This window comes from Bubalus kerabau, chromosome 2 (assembly GCF_029407905.1).
Source record: "Bubalus kerabau isolate K-KA32 ecotype Philippines breed swamp buffalo chromosome 2, PCC_UOA_SB_1v2, whole genome shotgun sequence".
Classification (NCBI taxonomy): Eukaryota; Metazoa; Chordata; class Mammalia; order Artiodactyla; family Bovidae; genus Bubalus; species Bubalus kerabau.
This window is the reverse complement of record NC_073625.1, coordinates 93,718,403-93,739,114: the sequence shown is the minus strand read 5'-3', so window position 1 is coordinate 93,739,114 and position 20,712 is coordinate 93,718,403. Positions and strand designations below refer to the sequence as shown.

At 37.6% G+C, this 20,712-nt stretch overlaps 1 long non-coding RNA gene across 1 annotated transcript; it reads right to left on the bottom strand.

The window, feature by feature from the left end:
* Positions 1 to 3,096: 3,096 nt before the first annotated feature.
* Positions 3,097 to 20,365, bottom strand: LOC129643476 (uncharacterized). The gene is made up of 3 exons (XR_008710321.1): positions 20,261 to 20,365; positions 11,689 to 11,758; positions 3,097 to 3,449 (listed from the first exon to the last, which is right to left on the bottom strand). It is a non-coding gene; the product is annotated as an uncharacterized LOC129643476 (long non-coding RNA).
* Positions 20,366 to 20,712: the final 347 nt, after the last annotated feature.

Sequence of the window (20,712 nt, the reverse complement as noted above, 5' to 3'; positions counted from 1 at the left end):
TTAAAAAACACTTACTCCTTGGAAGGAAAGTTATGACCAACCTAGATAGCATATTCAAAAGCAGAGACATTACTTTGCCAACAAAGGTTCGTCTAGTCAAGGCTATGGTTTTTCCTGTGGTCATGTATGGATGTGAGAGTTGGACTGTGAAGAAGGCTGAGCGCTGAAGAATTGATGCTTTAGAACTGTGGTGTTGGAGAAGACTCTTGAGAGTCCCTTGGACTGCAAGGAGATCCAACCAGTCCATTCTAAAGGAGGTCAGTCCTGGGTGTTCTTTAGAAGGACTGATGCTGAAGTTGAAACTCCAATATTCTGGCCACCTCATGTGAAAAGTCGACTCATTGGATAAGACTCTGATGCTGGAAGGGATTGGGGGCAAGAGGAGAAGGGGATGACAGAGGATGAGATGGCTGGATGGCGTGACCAACTCGATGGACATGAGTTTGGGTGAACTCCAGGAGTTGGTGTTGGACAGGGAGGCCTGACGTGCTGCATTTCATGGGGTTGCAAAGAGTCGGACACGACTGAGTGACTGAACTGAAAACAATAACATTTTAAGAAAACAGAGAAACATCTTTCTGACACTTAAGTAAATAACAATTTCTAAAAGAGGAGCTAATTGGAAACAAAAATAACAGATTAGGCAATACAAAAATTAAGAACTTTCATTCATTCAAAAATGATCCCAGAGAGGATGAGAAGGTAAGCCACAGAGTGGGATAAAATACCTGCACATTATACCTGACAAAGGCCTTATGTTTAGAATATATAGAGCATTGTAAGTCAGTAGGAAAAGAAACATGCAAGCCAACTGAAAAAAAGAATGGGCACAAAGTTGTACAGGGTATCCAAATGGCTAACAAATATATAAAAAATATTTATTCTGAGAAACACAAACTAAACCATGACATATTACTATTATACCAAAAAATTCTTAAAAAATAGCAAGTGTTTCAAGGATATGGCATAGCCAGAACTCTAATACTACGGATGGGAGTGCAAATTTGTGTAACCAGTTTGAAGTGCTATTGATAAGTATACTGTAGCTGAACATAAGCTTATCCAGTGATCTCCCAGTTCTATTCCTAAGCATATAACTGATAGAAATGCATGCATATGTTCATGAGAAAGAATTACTAAAACATTCATGGTAGTACTATTCAGATCTACAAATAAACTTAAAAGTAGAGAAATGGTGAAATACACTGCAGTGTTTTCTCACAATGAAATTCCATGCAGCAAAGAGAATGAACAATCTAACTGTACACAAAAATACAGATATTCACAAACAATAAATGTTAAAGAAACTATATAGAAAAGTTTATATTGTTTGACCATATGTATGTGTGTATGTGTATATATATTTCCAACACAGGTAAAATCGTATATACTGTTACAAGACAGGAAAATGGGTTTTATTTTTGCAACAGTGACAGGAAGTAGACAGAGTGGAATTCTGGAATGCTGGCAGTGTTTTCTTGAGCTGAATTTTGTTTTGCTTAATGTTCATGGTAGTATAGTTGATTTACAATGCTGTGTTAGTTTCTGCTGTATAGCAAAGTCATTCAGTTATATACATACATATATCCACTCTTTTTAAAATTCTTTTCCCATATAGACCATTACAGAGTATTGAGCAGAGTTTCCAGTGCTATACAGCAGGTTCTTATTAGTTATCCATTTTATATGTTTCTATATATGGCTTCTCAGGTGGTTCACTGGTAAAGAACCCACCTGCCAAGCAGGAGAAAATGGATGTTCAATCCCTGGGTCAGGAAGATCCCCTGGAGTAGAAATAGGCAACCCACTCTAGAATTCTTGCCTGGAAAATCCCATGAACAGAAGAGCCTAGCAGGCTACAGCCCATGGGGTCGCAAGAGTCAGACACAACTTAGCAACTAAAAAACACTTTATATATAGTAGTGTGTATATGTAATCCTAACCATGTTTTCTTAAATATGTTCAATTTATGAAAAATCATCATCCTACATGACTATAATTTCTGTGTAAGTATATACATGTTATACTTAATTTTTTTCAATTTTTCAATTGTAACAAAGAAAACCCAGATTAGTCAATTAGGTATTTCAGTAGTTGTTTCTGTTGTTCACTCGCTCAGTCAGGTCCACCCCTGTGCAACCCCATGGACTGCAGGACACCAGGCTTCCCTCTCCTTCACCATCTCCCAGAGTTTGCTCAAACTCATGTCCACAGAGTCAGTGATGCAATCCAACCATCTCGTCCTCTGTCCTCTGTCCTCTCCTTCTCATCTCCTGCCTTCAAGCTTTCCCAGCATCAGGGTCCTTTCTAAGGAGTTAGCTCTTTACATCAGATGGCCAAAGTATTCAAGCTTCAGCATCAGTCCTTCCAATGAATATTCAGGATTGACTTCCTTTAGGATTGACTGGTTTGATCTCCTTATAGTCCAAGGAACTCTCAAGAGTCTTTTCCAACACCACAGGTTAAAAGCATCAATTCTTTGGCACTCAGTCTTCTTTATAGTCCAACTCTTACTTACATCCATACATGACTCCTGGAAAAACAATAGTTTTGACCAAATAGACCTTTTTTATCAAAGTAATGTCTCTGCTTTTTTTTTAATATTTTATTTTTTAACTTTACAATATTGTATTGGTTTTGCCATATATCAACATGAATCCGCCACAGGTATACATGTGTTCCCCATCCCTGAACCCTCCTCCTTCCTCCATCCCTGTACCATCCCTCTGGGTCGTCCCAGTGCACCAGCTCCAAGCATCAGTATTGTGTCATAGATTTTCTTCCAAAGAGCAAATGTATTTTAATTTCATGGCTGCAGTCACCATTTGCAGTGATTTTGGAGCCCAAGAAAATAAAGTCTGTCACTGTTTCCATTGTTTCCCCATCTATTTGCCATGAAATGATGGGACTGGATGCCATGATCTTAGTTTTAGGCTGGAGTAAGAAAGGACTAAACTAGGGAACATCAGGAACTTCTAATTATAGGGTGAGTGCAACTCCAAGGACTAGACATCAGGGGCAGAACACCAATCAGCAGACTGCCTGGAGACCGGAGACCAGAGGGTGTGGGCAACAGATGAATGAGTTAAAGGAGGAGGCAAGGAAAAACTTTATTCATAAAAGAATGTTAGAACTTTGAGAAAAAGAGACAACAAACACATCATGGATACTGTTGGGAGGGAACTATCAACCAGTAGATTCATAAATAGATATGCAATTCACCATGTCAATTACTCCTAACTTTCCTAATATATAAATGCAGGCATACATTCTTAGCTGAATCCAGGAAAGAGTTCCTCTAGCTTGTTTTGGTACAAGTGGTGTCTTCCTCCTGAAACCTTGGTAACACTGGAGTCAAGAGAGTGAACTAGAAATTGGGGATGAATAAGGCACAGAAGGGCATACAAACAAGTCTTCCAATCACAGGAGATTCAGCCAGGGCCAAAAGTCTAGGAAAACAAAAACATAGATCAAACGATCAAGAAACCCATCTAGATATAGGATCTGGACAAACACCTGGATTTGTACTGAATAGAGCTGGCTTTATAATTTGTTCTCCAATTACATATAGAAGATTAGCTATGATTAAATATTCAGGAAGACAGCAGGCAGTCTCTACAACAGTGTTTCTTCAAACACTTGCCTTCAGAACCCTTTTACAATCTTACAAGGTGTTCAGGATCCAAAAGAGCTTTGGTTTATGCAAGCTATGGCTGTCATTACTATATTAGATATCAAAATTGAAAAATTTTAAATGAAATAAATATTTTGAATCAACATCAATAAAGCCATTACATTTTAATGTAAATTGCATGTTTTACAAAAAAAAATCCATACTTACAAATCAGCATTTAGAGTGAAGAGTGGCATTGTTGAATTTTCACACCCGCTTCATTCATTTGCAATATCACATTTGATAGCCTCTAAAATCTACTCTTCACTGTTCACTATCTCTCACAAAGTCAGTGATAAAGAGGAAAATGAAATCTTAGTACTATTTTGAAATTTGTTTTGACATTGCAAACTCCCTGAAAAGGTCTCAAGGTACCCCAAGGGTCCTTGAGAAATTATTTAGGTATCATTGTCCCACTTATTGCCAGTTTGACCTGAGAGCTCAGGAAATGACTGATCCTATAGTAGCAAGTGGCCTGGACCCACATTCAACTGCCACAATATAGAACTTAATAGTTTTGAAGGAATACAGAAATTAACTCTCAGAATAATGTGTCAGAGAAAAGCACATTCTTGGATTGGCTATATGTTCATATATTCTGGATTATATATGCACATTCTTGGATTGGCTATATGTTCATATATTCTGGATTATATATGCACATTCTTGGATTGGCTATAAATGGCAGCTAAATTTGCCATAGAAAATGAGGTAAATCTTTCAAAACAAGGTTCAGTTGTCACCTTTGTTGATGCTTCAGAAATCTTTGGCTAAAAATAAAAGAGGGATTTTAAGGACACTGATGGGAACCACTTGTAAGAGATGGATGTAAGATGTTAAAGGTGAACTTTTACATAGGAATAATGGAAATTTAAGTAAATATATGTAATACATGAGGGAAGCATTATGGGGGTATAACAGAATTTTATTAAATATACTTTAGGCAAAATTATGTGTCCGTGTGTATATGTATTATGTGCATATGCACGCTCACACACACATACAAACTTACAATGCCGTCAGAAATGATTTGTGCCAAGTTAGTGAACTTAGAACATGTTTGATCAATAATTTATTTCGGAGAAGTGGGTTAAAGAGAATGAGGTTCTACAACATTTATGATTTGTGTGATCAGAGAGATGAGAGGGGTCAAAACAAAAAAAGGAAGCTAGAATTCAAATCATATAATACCACTTCTGCAAGTCTCAATTTTGATGTTTTAGAAGTGGAAAAAAATGTATAAGGGTATGTATATGAGTTGACAACAAGAAATATTTTAATGACTTTTCAGACCTATCAGGATTCCAGATAAAATCATAAGAATAAATAACCCAGGTGGAGATGAATTGATCTGTAGCATCACTTGCCACCACTCCAAGACAAATCTCTGAAGAGTCCATTCTCCTAATGGGTTTGCTGCATTAGTTTGTCTTGTGAAAACTGCATGAACACTTGACTTTTATCACTATCCCCTTGATCTTTAGAGCTACCAAAGGAAGATTGAGTGACATGAAAAACTCAGGAGACTATGAATGAAAGAGGCAATTAATATCTTAGTATTAAGATGTTAATATTAATACTAGTGGAGTCAATAGAGACAAGTGTTTGACCTACCCAAGACTGAAAGAAATGTTTCACTAGGTTTAAATCAGGAATCAAAAAGACTTGTCAATTTCTTAATAGGAAGAAATCCAAAAATACCAGAAAATACTGCAGAACCCTTTTAAACTTTAATTTTCCTACCATTTTAAAGTATATATTTAAATATTTTGTTACTAAAGTTAACATTATGTGTGCTACATTTCACATATATGTATATATCAAACACACACACACACACACACAATTTGAACTCATCCATTTTAAAATAAAATAGTCTAACATGAATGCCTTGGAAGAAACTCAAGAATTCCTCGACACAACATGGCAATAGGTGCTGTAAGAATTCTTATTTGATGTGCTTCTAGGAAAGTCTCTGAATCAGATAACTAACTTTTACTATCAACAGAAAGAAAAGTTAAGAATCTCAAATGCATATTGGAGAGGACATCAGCTTTGCCAGGTCAAAGTCACACCCAAAATATCAAGTACTGATTCAAGCCAATAGCAGCAACTTTCAGATATACTTTTTAAGCAGAATCAACTTTTCTCTTAGGTTTTACTTGCCCAAATTATATTAATGCCTTCTTTAAAAAAAAAAAAAGCCATTATTTTTCTTTCAAACCTGGGGTTTGCCAATATTTTTTTTTAATTGGTCTCATATTATTTGCAAACAAAATCTATTTTCAACACAGTTCATTTGCTCAGTCATGTCCGACTCTTTGTGACCCCATTAATCACAGCACACCAGGCCTCCCTGTCCATCACCAACTCCCAGAGTTCACTCAAGCTCATGTCCATCACAATATGAAAGCAAATGGCATGAAAATATCATTTGTGTTTATGTACATTACATTTCGAAAGGGGAAATGTTAGGCAGGTCCACAAATTATCAGGTTCTCAAAATTGTATATAAAACAAAAAATTAAGAAGCAAAAGCTAAGTGTAATGTTTTTGTATTTGATCAACATAATTAAAAAACATTGTTGAAAAAAATTATTTAGCTTATGAGATTTTAGACATGGGATATTTGAACTTAGTCATCAATTGGGAAGATTAAATTCAGAATGCTATCTATCTTGCTACTTTTTACTTGGAAGAAATTTAAGAATAAAATGTAGCTAATGTCAGACATATCAATCTATAAAAATAATACAATTGTCTTCTGCTTTGTATATTCTTCCCTCTTTTGTTTCAGTTTTGGAAAGACCATTTTTTAAAGACCATCTCTTCAGTAAATGGCACTGGCACTGTAAAACTATAAGATTAGAACATTTCCTCACTCCATATACAAAAATAAACTCCAAAAGGATTAAAGACCTAAATGTAAAACCAGAAACTATAAAGTTCCTAGAAGTGAACATAGGCAGAAAACTCACTGAAATAAACTATAATATTTTCTTGGATCTGCCTCCTGAGGCAACAAAAAAGGAACTTAAACTGAAGTTCAAAACTTTGCACAGCAAAGGAAATGATTGACAAAATGAAAAGACAACCTACTGAATGGGAGAAAATTCTTTGCAAAGAATGTAACCGTAAGAGGTTAATAGCCAAAATGTATAAAAAGCACATACAACTGAATATCAAAAGGCAAACAACCCAATTAAAGAATGAGCAGAAAACCTGAATAGACATTTTTCCAAAGACTACAAACAGATGGCCAACAGGCACATGAAAAGATGCTCAATATCACTAATCAAAAACTGCACATCAAAACCAGCATAACTATCACCTCACACTTGTTAGACGGCTATCAAAAACCCTGCAAATAACAAAAATTGGAGGATGTGTATAAAAGGGAACACTTGTACGATGTTGGTGGGAATGTAAATTGGTGCATCCACTACAGAAAACTATACGGACATTCCTTAAATAACTAAAAACAGAACAATCATCAGTTCAGTTCACGCATGTCTGACTCTTTGTGACCCCATGAACTGCAGCATGCCAGGCCTCTCTGTCCATCACCAACTCCTGGAGTCCACCCAAACTCATGTCCGTTGAGCTAGTGATGCCATCCAAACATCTCATCCTCTACTTCCTCTTCTCCTCCTGCCCTCAATCTTTGCCAGCATCAGGCTCTTTTCAAATGAGTCAGCTCTTGGCATCAGGTGGCCAAAGGATTGGAGTTTCAGCTTCAACATCAGTCCTTTCAGTGAACACCCAGGACTGATCTTTAGGATGGATTGGTTGGATCTCCCTGCAGTTCAAGAAACTCTCAAGAGTCTTCTCCAACACCACAATGCAAAAACATCAATTCCTCAGTCCTCAGCATTCCTTATAGTCCAACTCTCACATCCATACATGACTACTGGAAAAACCATAGCCTTGACTAGATGGACCTTTGTTGACAAAGTAATGTCTCTGCTTTTTAATAGGCTGTCTAAGTTGGTCATAACTTTCCTTTCAAGGAGTAAGCATCTTTTAATTTCATAGCTTCAGTCACCAGCTGCAGTGATTTTGGAGCCCAGAAAAATAAAGTCAGCCACTGTTTCCCCATCTATTTTCCATGAAGTGATGGGACCAGATGCCATGATCTTAGTTTTCTGAATGTTGAGCTTTAAGAAAACTTTTTCCCTCTCCTCTTTCACCTTCATCAAGAGGCTCTTTAGTTCTTCTTCATTTTCTGTCATAAGGGTGGTATCATCTGCATATCTGAGGTTATTGAAAATTTCTCCCAGCAATCTTGATTCCACTTTGTGCTTCTTCCAGCCCAGTGTTTCTCATGATGTACTCTGCATATAAGTTAAATAAGCAGGGTGACAATATACACCCTTGACGTACTCCTTTTCCTATTTGGAACCAGTCCGGGGGGCTGTCTCCCACTACCTCTCTCTGAAAAAAGAGTTAGCTTACAGCTCCAGTTAATAATTCTTGGATGTGACAGTGTTTCAACCTACAAACTCCTTTGGAAATCCTCTAGCCTGCCTGAATGGGTTTTTCCGGCCACATGTGATTGTTCAGAGCCTCCCAACTGTGAGAGGCAGGAGATGTTCTAAACTGCCTAAACACAGATTCCTTTGAGTAGTTAAAAGATTGATTAGAAATTGTATTGGTGAAGGGTTTTTCACTTGTTGGGCCAATGTTTGCTGCTAAGTCTCCATACTCCTTACCTACTGTGTCCTTGGCAGTGTATTGATTGATATAATGGGTGTATAGAAATGTAAAATGCAGCTTTGTCCAATGCTTTTTGGAAGGCTGGCACCTGACTTTGGAATAATCACCTTTAGAGAAAGATAAATTTCTTAAAATGTTAACAGGCCTCCTGGCCAGAAGATGATGTCTATCACCTGAACTTTTGCATATGATAAGTTTACAGGAAAAAAGCCTGGCTTGCTGCATGACTCTACCCCTTTCCCCATTATCCTCTATGCATAACTTAAGGTATAAAAACTACTTTGGAAAATAAAGTGCGGGCCTTGTTCACTGAAACTTGGTCTCCCCATGTCACTCTCTCTCCCAAATTCCAGCTGAGTGTCCATCTGGAGCGCGGATGTCCTCTGCGACCATTTATTTGCCTGGGCTTTTAAGACCCACTCGAGAAGGTGTCTAAGGTGGGGCACCTTCCGCTATTCGAGAGGGCGCCTGCGGCCTCCGTGGTCAGAGCTAACCTGGTGTCACGGGTTATATTGATTTTCCGCGTAAACCAAGCCACTCAGCTTCTTTTCTCCACTGAATTTTCCTACTGAGCTATCCTTATTTCAGCCGCTTTTCTCCACTGAATTTCCTCACTGAGCTATCCTTATTCTATTACTCTTTGTATCCTTAATTAAAGTGTAATTAAGCAGTTGTTCCCTGACCCTCGCCTACGCTGTCTCTCCTTCGAATACCCTGGCTCAGCCGGGGCTGGTCCCCGGCAGTCTGTTGTCCCATGTCCAGTTCTAACTGTTGCTTCCTGACCTGCATACAGGTTTCTCAAGAGGCAGGTCAGGTGGTCTGGTATTCCCATCTCTTTCTGAATTTTCCACAGTTGATTGTGATCCACACAGTCAAAGGCTTTGGCATAGTCAATAAAGCAGAAATAGATGTTTTTCTGGAACTCTCTTGCTTTTTCCATGATCCAGCGGATGTTGGCAATTTGATCTCTGGTTCCTCTACCTTTTCTAAAACCAGCTTGAACATCTGGAAGTTCACGGTTCACATATTGCTAAGGCCTGGCTTGGAGAATTTTGAGCGTTACTTTTTACTAGCATGTGAGATGATTGCAATTGTGCAGTAGTTTGAGCATTCTTTGGCATTGCCTTTCTTTGGGATTGGAATGAAAACTGACCTTTTCCAGTCCTGTGGCCACTGCTGAGTTTTCCAAATTTGCTGGCATATTGAGTGCAGCACTTTCACAGCATCATCTTTTGGGATTTGAAATAGCTCAACTGGAATTCCATACCTCCACTAGCTTTGTTCATAATAATGCTTTTTAAGGCCCACTTGACTTCACATTCCAGGATGTCTGGATCTAGGTGAGTGATCATACCATTGTGATTATCTGGGTCGTGATAATCCTTTTTGCATAGTTCCTCTGTGTATTCTTGCCACCTCTTCTTAATTTCCTCTGCTTCTGTTAGGTCCATACCATTTCTGTCCTCTATTGTGCCCATATTTGCATGAAATGTTCCCTTGGTAATCTAATTTTCTTGAAGAGATCTCTAGTCTTTCCCATTCTGTTGTTTTCCTCTATTTCTTTTCATTGATCATTGAGGAAGGCTATCTTATCTCTCCTTGCTCTTCTGTGGAACTCTGCATTCAAATGTGTATATCTTTCCTTTTCTCCTTTGCTTTTCGCTTCTCTTCTTTTCACAGCTATTTGTGAGGCTTCCTCAGACAGCCATTTTTCTTTTTTTGCATATTTTTCCATTTTTTCCATTTTGCTTTGTTTCCACAGCTGCTGCATGGGGCAGGAGCAGCTGAGAGTAGCTAACCCACGCCCAGTGTCAGGAGGGGCACCCATGAGGCGATACCCCACGTTCAAGGTAAGGAGCAATGGCTACACTTTGTTGGAGCAGCCGTGAAGAGATACTCCATGTCCAAGGTAAGAGAAACCCAAATAAGATGGTATGAGGGCATCATAAGATGCAAGGGGGTATCAGAGGGCAGACAGACTGAAACCACAATCATAGAAAACTAGCCAATCTGACCACACTGCCCACAGCCTTGTCTAAGTCAGTGAAACTAAGCCATGCCATGTGGGGCCACCCAAGACAGATAGGTCATGGTGGAGAGTTCTGACAGAATGTGGTCCACTGGACAAGGGAATAGCAAACCACTTCAGTATTCTTTCCTTGAGAACCCCATGAACAGTATGAAAAGGCAAAAAGATAGGACACTGAAAGATGAACTCCCCAGGTCAGTAGGTGCCCAATATGCTACTGGAGATCAATGAAGAAATAACTCCAGAAAGAATGAAGGGATGGAACTAATCATATGATCTATTAATTGTCCTTCTGAGTATATATCTGGAGAAAACAAGAATTCAAAAAAATGCACACACCCCATTGTCCATATCTGCACAATTTACAATAGCCAAGACATGGGAGCAACCCAAGTGTCCATCAGCAGATGAATGGATAAGGATGCGGTATACATACATACATATACACACACACACACACAGAGGAATGTTACTCAGCCAGGAAAAAGGGACAAAATTTTACCACTTGTAGCAATATGGATGGACCTAGAGAATATTATGCTTAGTGAAATAAATCAAAGACAAATATTGTATGATATTACTTATATGTGGAATCTAAAAAATACAGTTGAATATAAATGCAAAACAGGAACACAGATATAGACAACTAGTGGTTATCAAAGGGGAAAGAATAGGGGGAGGAGCAAGTTAGGGGTAAGGAATGAAGAGATACAAACTACTATATATAAAGTTAAAAAGTAACAAGGATATGCTGTATAACAGGGAATTATAGCAATCACCTTATAAAAGCTTTTAATGGAGTATAATCTGTAAACATACTATATCACTACACTGTACCTCACAAATATTGTAAATCAACTGTACTTTAATTAAAAGACAGTGAACACCTTGTTGAACATTTTACCACTTACTATATTATGCTGCATGCTACTGTATTTTAATAAATCTTATTACTATGGTAGATCATGTACTGGAAAAGTTTTATATTAATAACTACTTAAGTATCTATTTCCTGGTTTATACAGCCTTAGTAGAGAACATAGCAATATTCAAAGATGTATAACCTACTGGAGAAATATTATAGTACATGAAGCAACCAGAAGATGTAAGTCAAGGCTTAGTCTGAGATAATAATGAGAGAAGAAAAAATCATTAAAGATAAATCAATTGGGTGAGACTTGATGGAGGAAATGGATCCAGTTCTGGAAATAAAGGAAAGGCAGCATCTGGTTTATCTGAGAACAGCGTAAATAATAGCAACAAAACTGACCCGAATGTTCATGGTCATCCACAGGGAATGTCCTCACCGAAGACTGCTGGGCAGAGAGCCATAAGGGAGACTGCGTGGGTAGTAAAGGATATGGAATTTTAAAGAGGGACGTGAAAGTGAGGTTTTAAAAACATTCACCTGGGAGCAGTTTGAAGCTAGCAAGAGTTTGGTAGCAACAATAAGCATACTGAAGTTACATAAATGTAAAGTTATCAGATTCTAAGATGGTATTATTGATAACACAAAGGAAGAAATGCATATTGAAGACTATACGGGGAGAAACTAAGATAATTCATTGCATACAGGAAGTAAAACTATCTTTCCAGTATTATGGTTAATTTTGGGAACTGGTATAGTATATGAATAATTATTTCCATCTTTTTCCACTTAATTTGTAAAATCAAAATCAGTTGCATGATACATAAGGAACATATAATATAAAAAGAAAAGCATTATTTGTTCCTTTTAACTGTTATTTCCCCATATGCAGACTACATATATCAAATTCAATACATTATAAATTCATACATTATAAAATAGAAAATATTTCTTACAATATATATACTTATCAAGTTCAAAGTTTTATTGTTTTTCCTGCAAAACTAATTCCTAAATTATTCCAAACAAAATTAGCTCAAATTGTTTTATTAATTCCTATTTAAGAGAAAAATTAATATGACATAATTTTGTATTAGTTTGCCAGTGAAATATTCTTACATAACATTCAATCCAGTTGCTACAAAGACTATGAGAGAAAAGAAGAAAAACAGACTGTATAATTCTATCAAATAAAATCCTTTACTTAAAATAAAATCCTTGACTTAACTTCTGTAGCCTATTTCTTCAAAACATTCAGAAACAGACCCTACAGTTGATGGATAGAAAAGCGTTAAAGAAATGGAACAGTGTCTCTACAGGTAATTGATTTACTTTAGTGGTGAAAAACTATCACTGACTTTACTAAAGTTTCAATTCGCTCTTCAGCCATTGCAATTTTAAGAAATTAATTTTTCAGTGTAGTTTTAGAAAGTATAACTCAGACCAAGAGAGAAATAAAGAAGTAAAGATCATGCTTTAACAAGAATATTTCCTTATTTTGACATATACATCTGGAAGCATATATCACCCTGCTTAGAAGAGTCTGTCTCTTATTTAGGAGACCAGCTTTATGATTTGGAAAGACACAAGCCTTATAGCAATAATTCTAATGAAAATAGGACTTGAAACTAGAATGAAAAAATTACATACACTTCTGTTTGAGGGTTATGATTATTGCCATAAACAAAAATAGCTACCCTGAAGCATCAATAAATGTAAGCAGAAAGCCAAGTGTTCAGGGGTCTGAAAGAAATCAACAGGTACCTAATGATGGCCTTGTATAGACATGTGAATGTTATTGTTTTCCTCCTAAGTAGACAGACAATGCTGTTTCTTTATCTATTAATATGGAGAGCCTCAGGAGGAGATAAATCTATGAATGCATTGAAAACATGAACCATGAGATATTAATTGCTATATTTAATGTCTAAAACTAAGGGAGTAAGATATCACTTTAAAGAAAAATTTGCGATCAGCTTGGTTTATCTGTGGTTCCAAGATTTATTGCAAAAATTTAGGCAAGTTATATTACCTGGCTTTGTTTTTTTCATCTGCCAATAGGGATAACAATAATAAAATATAGTGTTGTTATTAGGATTGAATATGAATATTTCTTAAGACTCTCAAAACAGGACCTACTCTTAACAGCAGTACTAATTATAACTGTTATTTACTTATAAGTGTATTTCATGGACGTCTAGATGGCAATAGTGGTAAAGAACCCACCTGCCAATGCAGAAGACATAAGAGACATGGGTTCAATCCCTGGGTCAGGAAGAGCCAATAGAGGAGGGCATGGCAATCCACTTCAGTATTCTTGCCTGGAGAATCCCATGGACAGAGGAGCTTGGCAGACTATACAGTCCATAGGGTCACAAAGAGTCAAAATGACCGAAGACCTTAGTACACACATAAGTATATTTAACACAGTAGGGCATGGCTTTGTCATTTGGAGCAGGACAAGATATATTGAAGGTTCAGATTGGAAAGCAGACCTGCCCACTAAAGTAGAAAAAGAACTGAGGCGATGAACTCAGGACAAATCAGAATAAAATACAGTCTTACAATTAAAATCTGGCATCTGGTAGGTTAAGTCACAGGTAGTGGAGGATGTGCTACCTCCACAATGTTCATTAGGAGAATGGAAGATCCAAAGAGGCAAGTAGAGGCAAACGAAGTGGGAATCCAGGTATAGGCAGTAGTTTCAAAATTGATCTGCTGATCTTAAGCCTGAAGTCACTGGAAAACCTTAAATTCCCTAAAGTAACCTTCATATTCTCATTGTAAAGCATTCATTACTTTGTAGAACTGCACATCATCTCCCAAAATAACAAGTTTAATGCACTCAGTTTCTCCTCTTCATATGAGCATACGATTAATTTATTGGAATTCGAGGCACACATTATAACAGGAAGAAAATTAAAATCAAACACATTGTGTTTAAGAATGTAACAAACACAGGGGAACTAAAGCCTAACCAGGAAGCAACAAATTCTCCTTTTAAATCTAAGTCATAGTACATACTTAAATTGATAACTTAAATTGTTTTTTTCTCTCTCTTTATATATAAATATACATATGTAGGTATATGTGATTATAAGTCTTTCATACTTTCATACCCTGAAATGTGCAAAGAAAATTAAAGAATTAAGGATGCAAACCTTACTAAAAACACCTTAGTTTCTTGTTTGCATGGTTTCAACAGTAGTGCCTCAGGCACTCATTTCCATAACCAGCTTAGTTTCTTCTTTTAAAGTGCGTATTCATGTTGATATATGGCAAAACCAATACAATATTGTAAAGTTACAAAATAAAATAAATAAAAATTAAAAAATAAAAAATAAATAAATAAAGTGTGTAGTTCAGTTTGCATTTCCCTCTTTCCCTTCATATCACTACCCTGGATATTCTCTAATCTATTTTAATTTAATATTCTTATTTCTTCCCCAAATACATCAGAGCAGCTAAACAGAGATGGAGGAAAATATCACCACATCAAACGTGTCAGCCATGGACATGCATGCTCAGCTCAGCTCAGCTCTACCTTCAGGAGAACCTGCTGCAGTGAGCACACTGACCCAGAGCCACCGCTGGCAGCACCCACAGGTCCTCCCATGGGTGCACACCAAAGCTGGGCTTCCCTGAGACTTCTTCCAGCCAGTAACTGGGTCTGGCAAGACTACTCTTGCTGGGCTATTTCTGCCCAATGTGGACTCTCCCAATAGTCAACCTTTGCTGAGGGAACTCACATTGGCCTGGTCAAGGCATTCTCAGATCTGCACTCAGTCACGTGCTCTCTTACCCAGTTTTCCTGTCTTTCCTTTCATTTCACAGGTGTCAAACCTGCATCGTAGTCTGAAGACTCCCCTCTCTTATGCCTAACCCTCCCCTGTATTCTTTGCAGGCATCTTCCCCAATAAATTTTGTGCACAATCCCAACTTGGCATCTGCTACTTGAAGGACCTGAACTGACTCACTGAATTGCTGACCATATCTCTCAGGATCTGTCCTTAATTTCAATCCTGTTGTATTTCCTTAGTCAATTCATACACCCAAACTTTCTTTATCCTCAAATTAACAAAACCTCTTCCATCACCCTGCCCCCAGGGAATTCCTTATTTTGAGGTGTTCAACTTGTAAATATTTCACTGACAAAATACAAGTATTGAGAAACACCCAATACCACATCCACCATCCTACCTATTGTGATTGTTATATACTCTATCTTCTCTCCTGCTGCTGTGGTATCAGTATTCCTGCCCATGATGAATCCCTCTAACTATGCATCCATCCCATCTTACTTATTTTTGATGTTAATTTCAGGTTTATCAGATTTCTGTCACCTGAACAACTTAACATAATCAAACATGTTGCATTGTAGCCTTAAAAAATCCTTCTGACTCCCAAATTTTTGAAACTACAATCTGTATTTACAGTCCATTTTTACATTTCTCCTGTTCCCTCTTGAGCCCACATGAATTTATAGCGCTAGTATAACATGTATAGTTTGCTCCTGCCAATATCAGGAACATCTACCTTAAATCTGTCAGTTAATTCTCAAACTTCACCTAATGCAAGCAATCAGAAAAATTTGCCAATGTTGATAACTTCTCGAAAGACTTTCTCCACACTGATTCTAGACACTGCGACGTTCTCTTGGTTCTCCTACTTCACTGAGTGCTACTCCACTGAGCCTCCACTAAAGGCAGTTCTCATCTTCTACTGGTACCAATTAGAATGCCCCATGACTGTGGCCTTGTAACTTTTTCTAACAACAATTTGTGATGTCTTCCATTCTCATAGCTTTAGATGTCATCTTTAATCTAATGACGCCCAAGTTTTGATCTCCAAATCCTCACTTTCACCCTTCTTTGGACCTCCAGGTCTTGCTGTTTACTGAACATCTCCACTTGGTCATCAAACATGTATCTTAAGCATAACATATCCAAATAAAAATTGTTAATTATCCCAAAGCATACTTCTCTATCAACTGACCTCACTTCAATTAATATCAACCTCTTTAAATTATTTCAAGCAAACATCTTAAAGGACCTTAACAGTAGCACCCAAAAAGATTTTCTTTGTTCTATTCTTTTCCTATTTTTTTCTGATATCAAAATATACCCATACCAAATCTTCTAACCATTTCTACTCACTGCTACTCTTTTGATTCTCACCATGATACTTTTTTCTGGATTGTTGAAATATATTGCTAATAGTCTCTTTGTATATTCTCTTCTAGTAATCCATCCTCATCCTTTAAGCCTATTATTTACTCTAACTTTTAAAATGTACGTAAGATGATAGCACTTTTATCCCAAGAATCTCCAGGATTTCTCTCATTCAGGGGAAATTTTAAAGATGTTAACAGGAACTACAAATCCCTAAAATATGTTTTCCCTTCCCTCTGTCACCTGTTAGCTAACTCTCTAGGGAATTCCCTGGTTGCTCAGCTCGTAAAGAATCTAACTGCAGTGCAGGAGACCCAGGTCTGATCCCTGAGTTGGGAAGATCCCCTGGAGAAGGAGATGGCAACCCACTCCAATATTCTTGCCTGGAAAATCCCATGAACAGAGGAGCCTGGCGGGCTACAGTCTATCCGGTCACAAGAGTTGGTCATGACTTAGCAACTAAACCGCCACAGCTACCTCTATATTGTTTATTGCCTTTCTTCCATCAGTTTCTGCCTCTGAAACATATAATTCTGTTTGGAGGGAACTTCTTCTAGATATGTTTGTAATTTACCCCAGTACTTCTTTCATTTCTTATGAACTAACTCAAATCCAACTCTGTCGCTCTCTCTTCCCCTCAGATTTTTTTTTCACAAGTTCAAAGTCTCTATACTCTAATACACACATCCTCAGGAGCAGTGAATATTTACTGAAGGATTAAACACATAAAATGAATAACAGGGCAAGCACAGAAAAGGAGTAGGATGACCTAGTCATCAGAACTGGAGTAGAACAATAACCTGGTTAATAAGATCTGATTAATAATTCTAACCTGGTTAATTTCATTACAGAGATATTTAGAAACTTGGTTATTATTATTACCAACTAAGATTTTTACAACTCAGTTACTAGAAACAAAGTTAGCTGTGTAGAAAAGGGTTAACATGGCTTGCCCAAGACTGCTATCCTTAAAAGGCCTAATTTCAAGATTGGGCCTTCAGTGTCTGCAAACTTGGATTTCAAGAATACTTTTCTCATTCCAAAAATGAGAAGCATTATATATTGTGTCTGAAATATTTGTGCAAACAATGTGCTTTAAACTACATCTGCTTAATTTCTGGGAGTCTGGAAGATTGGTGTGTGCTAGGCAGTGAGTGCCTATGTGATCAGATCCCAATAAAAGCCTAGGACACGCGTCTCTAGTCAGCCCCCCTCAACAAAAGGACAGCACACATGCTACTGAATTTTCACTGCTAGGGAAGAGTGTGCTCCACATGACACCTAATGAGAGGGAGAGTGTGAGAAGTCTGCAGACAGACTCCTCCACACTCTACTAATGTCTCTTTCCTTTATCCAGCTGTTTACCTTAACTACAACTGTGTGATAAATCGTTGAACAAAACTATTTCAAGCCCTCACGAATCATTCTAGGTAATCTTTTAATGTGAGAATGGCTCTGGGGACTCCAAAACACAATAATACAATGCCTCCACTATAATAAGATACTCCAATGTGTCAGGGCTTCCTGGTGGTTCAGAGGTTAAAGCGTCTGCCCACAATGTGGGAGACCTGGGTTCGACTCCTGGGTCAGGAAGATCCCCTGGAGAAGAAAAATGACAACCCACTCCAGTATTCTTGCCTGGAAAATCTCATGGACAGAGGAGCCGGTGGGCTGCAGTCCACGGGGTCGCAAAGAGTCAGACATGACAGAGCGACTTCACTTTTTCCAATGTGTCACAGCTTAAACCACCAATTGTAAAAAAAAAAAAAATAAGTATTTTGAAATTTTGTTGAAAAAATGGTAAGCTTTACATAAAGCAGGCCTTGTTCTTTCAGTAACTGCTGACTCCACAATTCCTTGACTACACCTGTCATAAGAGCCACTCAATAAATATATTGAATTAATAAACACCTATCTCATCAATAAAGGACACATGGTTAAACTGATTTTACTTTTATTTCTCCATCTAATTCTTGAAAATGACAACATAAAAAGATAATGGAGACCATAACACATTCATTATATATGGCTGTAATATTTTTCAGTGTCACTCTGTTTCTAGCTTTTTGACCCAACTGGGTAAATACAGAACACTTCTGTCTATTACTCATAACAGCACTGGCAAAAACATTTTCCTGAGTGCATTAGACACAACTCAAGAGTGCATTAGTATATTTTATATATGTATATATATAAACTGAATTTTCAAGTAGTTTTGACATTGATCAACTTAAATGTCATAATGGCCAGAGTGATGAAAAGGAATACAATGGAAATACAATACAATGGAATTATGCAATACATTAGAATTAAGAATTCTGTTATGCTAAACATTAATTACTTGATTGTTGAAGGAACTACTATGCTCACATTCCCTAAAGATAAATACAATTTCCAAAATTTAAATGAACAGATAATAAAATCAACTTTCTAACTGTGAAATAGTGTTAATAGCCATTTTTATAATTTCTGACTTTTTATACATAAAAACATCCACTTTGTGTCACTCTAATTAAAAAACATAACTTCAAGTCCACAGTTTAATAATGATACACCAAAGACATCACATTTACAAGACAGCATCACATACACATTTTAGTCATAGAAGAACTGTGTTCTGTCCTTTTAAAGACCAATATTTACAAAGGATGATGCCAATACATCTGCTAATGAAAGCAATAGTATCAATAGCCCAAAACATTTATGAGTAACTTTCTCATTATATGAAGCAGGTGTCAGTTTTAATGGTTTCCAGCTGAATCAAAATTCTTCTCCAGAAAGGCTTGGCTTCCAGTTAGGATATAGAAATGTAGAAAGAGGATTGCTCCCACTCAGACAACAGAAAAAGCCAAATAATCTACAAAATTATAATTTGTTCTTAGCTAATAAACTAGCAAACATCACAGAGGAAACAAGTAGGGTGAACTCTAAGGAAAGGAATCTTCAAGGAAATTCAAGTGATGGCTTATCTGGGGTAGGAAATTGGGGCTGACATATAAGCCAAGAGAAAGATTTCGACTAAAACTTTTTAATAAATTCCTAAAGACCAAGGGTGGGATAAACTGAAAATACAGAGCTCTCAAGAGCCCAAGACACCTGGGATTTTACATTCAATCTCAGAGCTTTCCATGGATGTCACAAGGCAACAAGAACAATTTTGAGCAGAGTCAGACATTAGAAAAAGGCCCCCTGTGTGGTTGAAGCCTGAACAAGAAAAGCAGCTGCCATTGCAGGAAAGCATAAAGCTGTTTAGAAACTTCTTTCCAGCAGGAGAAAAAAAAAAAATTCTTGAGCTGGAGAAAGAGGAAGGGAAGGAGCAAACAGTTGCTTCTGTGGCAAGAAATCAAACAATCAAACAAAATTCTACCCTTGAAAGGAGAGTAAAAGACTCTCCAGACTCCAGCGCTGATATGTACATCTACCAAAAGGAAGCAGAGCAACACCTTCGAGGAAGCCCCATTCCCAGAACCAGGAACATCAAACCAATTGAAACCTGAGACTGAACCAGGACAAGAGAATGCCCTCCTGTCCCCACACCAGGCTACTCTGTGCTGACTATGTGGCTGTCCATCTCTGGGATGAGAGGTATGGAGATCTACCTATTCTCATGTGGAAGCACACAGGGCAAGTCTAAAGGTGATAGGAGAACAGGAGCACTGGAAAAATCCTCTGACAGTCCAACTTCCACCCTATGCACAATGTAACCCTGAAAAAATCTGAAGCAAAATAAGCCCTAGGGGTAACTACAGCTACAACAAAACCCATACTCAACTCAATTTTTGTGCCACATTTCTGTGCCTTACCTCCAGGAGGTAGACCAGGTTCTCATAGTGAAGAGGAGAGAAAAATTCCCTGCAGAGAGGAAAACAAGCCATTTTGAAATACGCCAGAGCACCCTGTTTGTCTTTAAAAGGTCAGCACTCAGGTGAAATTATTTAGCTAGAGCTGGGAAATAGATGGGGAAACAGTGGAAACAGTGTCAGACTTTATTTTTCTGGTCTCCAAAATCACTGCAGATGGTGATTGCAGCCATGAAATTAAAAGACGCTTACTCCTTGGAAGGAAAGTTATGACCAACCTAGATAGCATATTCAAAAGCAGAGACATTACTTTGCCAACAAAGGTTTGTCTAGTCAAGGCTACGGTTTTTCCTGGGGTCATGGATGGATGTGAGAGATGGACTGTGAAGAAGGCTGAGCACCGAAGAATTGATGCTTTTGAAGTGTGGTGTTGGAGAAGACTCTTGAGAGTCCCT